This window comes from Bos javanicus, chromosome Y, assembly GCF_032452875.1.
Source record: "Bos javanicus breed banteng chromosome Y, ARS-OSU_banteng_1.0, whole genome shotgun sequence".
NCBI classification, from domain to species: domain Eukaryota; kingdom Metazoa; phylum Chordata; class Mammalia; order Artiodactyla; family Bovidae; genus Bos; species Bos javanicus.
Window position 1 is genome coordinate 3,454,658 of NC_083898.1, and position 7,398 is coordinate 3,462,055.

The window sequence follows — 7,398 nt, forward strand, 5'->3', positions numbered from 1 at the left end:
CTCCAACCAGGCTGAAATGTACGTACATAGACCACAGAGTAGTTGGAAGCAGACGGTCGATGATGTTGACTCCCAATATCCTCAGTAACAGGCCATTAGTACAATGCCCCAAAACTGATCACAGGTATGTGATCAGTCACTAAAATCCTTCCCCTGAATGTATTTGGGAATTTTGGTCTTTGAAGCCCCAAAGACTGCTAGAAAACCTTGCTCGGTCCTGCAATAAACACATGCTTTCACTGAAACTCAGTCCGTTGATTGATTTTACTTCACAGTAGCAAGCAGATCCAAGTTTGCATGGGTAACTGTAATGAATATTAAAAATGTGTGTATGTAAGGATGATAAAGCACTTATAGTTCAGATTTCAAATAGATTTATTAATATGAGTTTTCTGTGTAAAAATTCTTTAGGAATGAGGTTTTGCAGCCTTCATGGTTTTGGTTAGTATTTCTGTAAGCAGTGTGTATTTAAGTTGATGCTGAAGTAAGCACTGGTTAAACATTACCCTTCAATTGCTCGGAGACTAGTGACTTTGTGATGTCACAGTTACCCTTCAATTGCTAGGTGACTTTGAGGACCTCTGTGATGGTCTAGAGAGGTCTGTAGGCCAGCCAAGCAGCATTTGAAGTTGCAGTGTGTAAAATCAGACAAATGAGAAAAATATCTGAAGAAAGACTTTCTTTGAGATGGCACATATTCCTTCAGAAATTCAAGATGGGACTCCTAAGGATGAATCAACTGGTTCAGAAACCTCCGTTAGATCTTCTTTGTATGATTATACACTTACTAGGGACTCAGTTTTGAGATCTATGATTGAAGAATATGCTTTTCAGGCTTTGTCTGAGGATCTTGTGATAAAAAGGCTATGCTACACAAATTCTGTCTCTGAAACAGATGAGCTGAATGATTTTCTTTCACATTTCCACAAAACTTTGGAGTATAGTTGCAAATTATCAGCTGGAATCTATTAGGTAGGATGAGAGTGGTGTATGTATAGTGATCAGTGAAGAACTTTTTAAAAAGGTCTTGAAAAGAAAGGAACCTTTCAGAATATTTGAAACCAACAGTATGAAAAGTTTAGTTTGACAGCTTAACCTTTATGGGTTTACTAAAAAGCGACAAACTTTTCAAAGATCTGCTTCACTAGCTGACTTTCTGGAAGAAGAAAACATCTCTCTTTTGAGCAAGGTATTCCATAAATTTAACTTATTAGTAATATGTAAGATTGGATGATGTGACCTAGAAAGCATGTTCACATATGTAGCTAAAACGGAATTTGAAATTGAGATAGTAAATTTTTTTTAAAAAAGTTTTATTTTATGAAGTTGAGAACAGCTGCAGGTTAAAATATTGGATGTTTAAAAAACTCCTAGCAATGAGAAACCATATACACCTCCTGAAGCTACTTAAAGTGGTATTTACTGTATATATACAACATATTTTTAGTTGAGCATAATTGTTTCTAACAGGTTACCGGTTAAAACTACTAATGGAGGTGTTTTATTTATGCTATTTAATTGGTGTTATTAAAGGAATAAATTTTTATAGCTTAGATTTGATTGTCAATTTTACCTTGGTTTATAAAGAAACTAAATAAGTTTTCCTTTGATTTTAGTTACAGACCTACTATAAATTAAAATTCCAAAAAGCCCATCCCCAACTTTTAGTAAGAATGCAAAGAAGACTTGGAATTAACAATGTGTCTCTAATATCTTCATTAGTTCAAGATAACAAGACGTATGTTAAAGCAAGGGTCAACAAAGATGATCATAACTCTGACTTTCTTCGAGAAACGAGTGGAGAGAGTGCATTTTCAGCCTCCAGAACTTTAAATGTGCCATACATACCAAAGCCTCATAGCAGCCAGATATTTGTTAATACGTCCATGTGACTTACCTTCCCCATCACCAATACCACTTAGACAAACAGACCAGATTGTAGTAGATGAACCTGCTGTTTTTAAAACGTTGAACATTTTTAATTGGCACTCACATAGCAGCTACACTCAGGTAAATGACCCCGTGAGGACTTTGCTACTACAACTACATCTCCTACTCAGAACCACATTGTATCTGCATTACAGAACATTTATTCCGGACTGATGGCGGAACCTTCTAAATTTCCAGTCACATATGTATAGCAATATGCCAGATCATGACGGCCCTTTTCCTATCCTCAAGAGAGAGGCCACTCATGATCCTCAATGCCAAAGATCGCTTACACATCTGTCTCCTCTCTTTCAAGTCAACTGATCAACAATCATCATCATATGAAAACCATGGTAATTAAAACTGACCTATCAAATAAGTGTCAGATTGTGGAGCCTAAAGAAGATTGAACTTCATAGTGGTTTTGATTTGCATTTCTCTGATAATGTTGAGCATCTTTTCATGTGTTTGTTAGCCATCTGCATGTCTTCTTTGGAGAAATGTCTATTTAGTTCTTTGGCCTATTTTTTGATTGGGTCATTTATTTTTCTGGAATTGAGCTGTAGGAGTTGCTTGTATATTTTTGAGATTAGTTGTTTGTAAGTTGCTTACTTTGCTATTATTTTCTCCCATTCTGAAGGCTGCCTGTTCACCTTGCTAATAATTTCCTTTGATGTGCAGAAGCTTTTAAGGTTAATTAGATCCTTTTTTTTTTTTTTTTTTTGCTTTTATTTCCAGTATTCTGGGAGGTGGGTCATAGAGGATCCTGCTGTGATGTATGTCGGAGACTGTTTTGCCTATGTTCTCCTCTAGGAGTTTTATAGTTTCTGGTCTTACGTTTAATCTTTAATCCATTTTGAGTTTATTTTTGTGTATGGTGTTAGAAAGTGTTCTAGTTTCATTCTTTTACAAGTGGTTGACCAGATCTCCCAGCACCACTTGTTAAAGAGGTTGTCTTTAATCCATTGTATATTCTTGCCTCCTTTGTCAAAGATAAGGTGTCCATATGTGCATGGATTTATCTCTGGGCTTTCTATTTTGTTCCATTGATCTATATTTCTGTCTTTGTGCCAGTACCATACTGTCTTCATAACTGTGGCTTTGTAGTAGAGCCTGAAGTCAGGTAGGTTGATTCCTCCAGTTCCATTCTTTCTCAAGATGACTTTGGCTATTCAAGGTTTTTTGTATTTCCATGCAAATTGTGAAATTATTTGTTCTGGCTCTGTGAATACTGTTGGTAGCTTGATAGGGATTGCATTGAATCTATAAATTGCTTTGAGTAGTATACTCATTTTCACTATATTGATTCTTCCAATCCATGAACATGGTAAATTGCTCCATCTATTAGTGTCCTTTTTGATTTCTATCACCAGTGTTTTATAGTTTTCTATATGAGGTACCATTTCACACCAGTCAGAATGTCTGCGATCAAAAAGTCTAAAAATAATAAATGCTGGAGAGGGTGTGGAGAAAAGGGAACCTTCTTACACCGTTGGTGGGAATGCAAACTAGTACAGCCACTATGGAGAACAGTGTGGAGATTCCTTAAAGAACTGGAAATAGAACTGCCTTATGATCCAGCAATCCCACTGCTGGGTATACACACTGAGGAAACCAGAATTGAAAGAGACACGTGTTAACCCAATGTTCATCACAGCACTGTTTCTAATAGCCAGGACATGGAAGCAACCTAGATGTCCATCAGCAGATGAATGGATAAGAAAGGCGTGGTACATATACACAATGGAGTATTACTCAGCCATTAAAAAAATACATTTAAATCAGTTCTAATGAGGTGTATAAAACTGGAGCCTATTATACAGAGTGAAGTAAGCCAGAAGGAAAAACATCAATACATTATACTAACGCATATATCTGGAATTTAGAAAGATGGTAACAATAACCCGGTGTACGAGACAGCAAAAGAGACACTGATGTATAGGACAGTCTTATGGAGTCTGTGGGAAAGGGAGAGGGTGGGATGATTTGGGAGAAAGACATTGAAACATGTAAAATATCATGTAAGAAATGAGTTGCCAGTCCAGGTTCTGTGCACGATACTGGATGCTTCGGACTAGTGCATTGCGACGACCCCGAGTGATGGTATGGGGAGGGAGGAGGGAGGACGGTTCAGGATGGGGAACACATGTATATCTGTGGCGGATTCATTTAGATATTTGGCAAAACTAATACAATTATGTAAAGTTTAAAAATAAAATAAAAATAAGAAAAAAAAGAAGATTGAACTTTACATTCAGAGATGTCAACAAATACCTAAAATTCTTACATTTCGACAATAAATTTACGTATTCATCTTCATAGTTTCATTTTGTATTTTCAAATAATGAATAGTAAAATTAGGCTTTAGTTCAAATGGCTGGCTATTTTACTACACGGTTTTATAAACTCTACCTTCAAGAAAAAAAATTATTATGCATTCTAGGTAAATGACACCTGATCTAATGTTTGTAAGCAAAAAAAAAAAAAAAATGAGAACCAAGGGAAAATAGATAATGGATGTAAAGTGATTTCTGAAATCATCCCTGCTGAAATGAATGGGTGGCTCAATTAGGATGGCATGGGTGAAGGAAGAGATGCAAATAAAGTCAGAAAAATGGAAATACACAGGATGTACCTTAGTGTGTTCACAGTTACCTTATATTCTATTAGTTACTGGTAGAGTCTTAAAAGGTTAGACAGCAGATTTTCTTCATTATAGAAATTCAATTTCATCCTTTAAATGTAGACAGTGTAGCATGTCCAAAATCATGATCACCATTATACCATGACTGTGTACCAAAGATAACATGACATAATCAGTGATTGTCCCATGGTAAGCACAAGATATATAGTTTACAGGTGGTATGCTGTAGGGTTATTTCTGCTCTACTGTCCTTAAGGCATGCCTTTATTTCCTGACACCAAGATCCACTCTATATTTCCTAAGACATGTTTCAATGTTGCTTATCTGTCCCCACAGAGACAGATACATTCCTGATGGTGTTTGCAGCACATCAGCATGGTCAACAAGTTCTTTGAAGACATGATATATTTTCCTTAGTAATTTCATTATCTTTCTCTTCTGGAGCTACAATCACACAAACTATTTTCAGTCATGCTAAGACCCTTCTCAAATTTTTGCCTCAATTCTTTCTTGGGGTTGAAAGGAACTTCTGTTTGCCCTCCTACCAAGGTGAGCACAGATATCATGTCTTCAATGTGTTTTATGTCTACTCTCATTTTTTAATGTATCTTTCACATCAGGTGAAACTTAGAGCCTGCAAATGACACATTTTAAGCATTTACTAAATTATCAATAAAGAAATGAAGTAACCAAATGCTCTACACATTAACAGCATCCGATAACCTGCACTTATCATAATTCACCTTTCCTATTTATTGAAAAATTATTACAAGTTGATACATATTTATTATATTTACATGAAAGTTGTGTGGGACTTCAAATTATAAAATGATTGCTGCTTTTATGAAATTTACAGTCTACAATAACCCATTCTAAGCATGTTGTTTCAGCCACAGTTCCCTAAAATGCAGGAGTAGTTACAGAGACATGTATCCAAAGGAGGGGAGGGGAGGGGAGAAGAAGAAAGGGGATCATTTATTTTAATAATCTAGAAAAGTCATGGAGTAAGCAAGGATCAAAATCAATGGTGGATGCTAAATATATTTCAGTTCCAAATATTCTGAACAGAGTCCCTGCTTGTTGGACTATCCACACTGTCATGAAGACTACCTAGAAATATTGGCAATCTCAAATTTGTGGTCATTCCTTCAGATGGCAGTGGGAACATCAAGTCATGTCCCTGTTTTGGTATGGTAACCCCCATAGGACAACACCAAGTTAAGTTCAACGTTCTCATTCTTGCAGCTAACGGACAGTGAAATCTGTCGAATATCTGTGTAGTTAAGGGAGTGGTAGAAAAATCACACTCTTTTTCTTTCACTGAAATGTTTTGCTAAATGTAAGAGAGAATACTATGCTTTAGAGAGGTGAGCATTTTGGAGCCATTGTAAGAGTTATTGAAATTGGTGTCCTTAGTAATCATTTCAAGACCAAAGTCCAATAGCCTTGTTTTAAATTTCAGGTGTCTTACCATGACGTCAAATTTCCATGCTTTGAGCAATATCACCTTAAAGGCAATTCCATCTTATATTTCATTGCCTTGTACTGACTAACCCTTCTCAGTCCCTTTTATCTTCTTTTCATGCTCTGCTTTGAGTGGCAGGTCCTTCTCAAAAAGAACAGGATTAATTCATGTCATCCTCTGTCATAACTTGGAAGAGGCATGGATAAGGATATTCAACATATCATGTTGAAAAGCTGCTGTTTTTGTTCCTTCATGAGAGCATATTAGTAAACTGTACTTCAATTGTCTGACCAAAGGAAGCCTGGTAAATGATCCTTTACCTTGATGATCATTTCCCAGATGGTTTCAACAGATAAATGCATTTAATTCTCAAAAGAATAAAGAAAATAGCTCAATACATTAGGGAAACATTGTACATGAATTCAAATTTTCTTTCCTTTATGCATTTACCTTATAATTGGTGCCTAAAATTGTAAAACAATGGAAACAGATTCAGACTTTCATTGTAAAACAATGGAAACGGTTTCAGTGGAAACAGTGTCACACTTTACTTTTGGGGGCTCCAAAATCACTGCAGATGGTGACTGCAGTCATGAAATTAAAAGACACTTACTCCTTGGAGGGAAAATTAGGACCAACCAAGATTGCATATTGAGAAACAGAGATGTTACTTTGCCAACAAACGTCCATCTAGTCAAGGCTATGGTTTTCCAGTGGCCATGTATGGATATGAGAGCTGGACTGTGAAGAAAGCTGAGCACCAAAGACTTGATGCTTTTGAACTGTGGTGTGGGAGAAGACTCTTGAGAATCCCTTGGACTGCAAGGAGATCCAACCAGTCCATCCTAAAGGAGATCAGTCCTGGGTGTTCTTAGGAAGGAATGATGCTAAAGCTGAAACTACAGTACTTTAGCCACCTCATGGGAAGGGTTGACTCATTGGAAAAGACTCTGATGCTGGGAGGGATGTGGGGCAGGAGGAAAGGGTACAACAGAGGATGAGATGGCTGGATGGCATCAACGACTCAATGGATGTGAGTTTGAATGAGTTCCGGGAGTTGTTGATTGACAGGGAGTCCTGGTGTGCTGCAATTTATGGGGTTGCAGAATCGGACATGACTGAGAGACTTAACTGAACTGAACTGAACTGAAAATTGTAAAAGTAAAAACAAAAATGTAAGTGAGGTAAATACGGCAAATTGAGGCAAAAAGTAGAAATATTGGATGGAGAAGGTTAGAGGATGAAATTGGATGCTTAAAATATAACAAGCAAAATTGTAACTGCAGGGCCTAATGAGGTCAAAATGACTTCCACATTGTTACCCTGCATTATTTTCATTTTAGCAAATCACAGAATAGTT

General features: G+C 36.7%; 1 pseudogene; it reads left to right on the top strand.

Moving 5' to 3' along the window:
- Nucleotides 1-644: 644 nt before the first annotated feature.
- LOC133243841 (heat shock transcription factor, Y-linked-like) lies at nt 645-2,339 on the top strand (annotated as a pseudogene).
- The last annotated feature ends 5,059 nt before the right edge of the window (nt 2,340-7,398 follow it).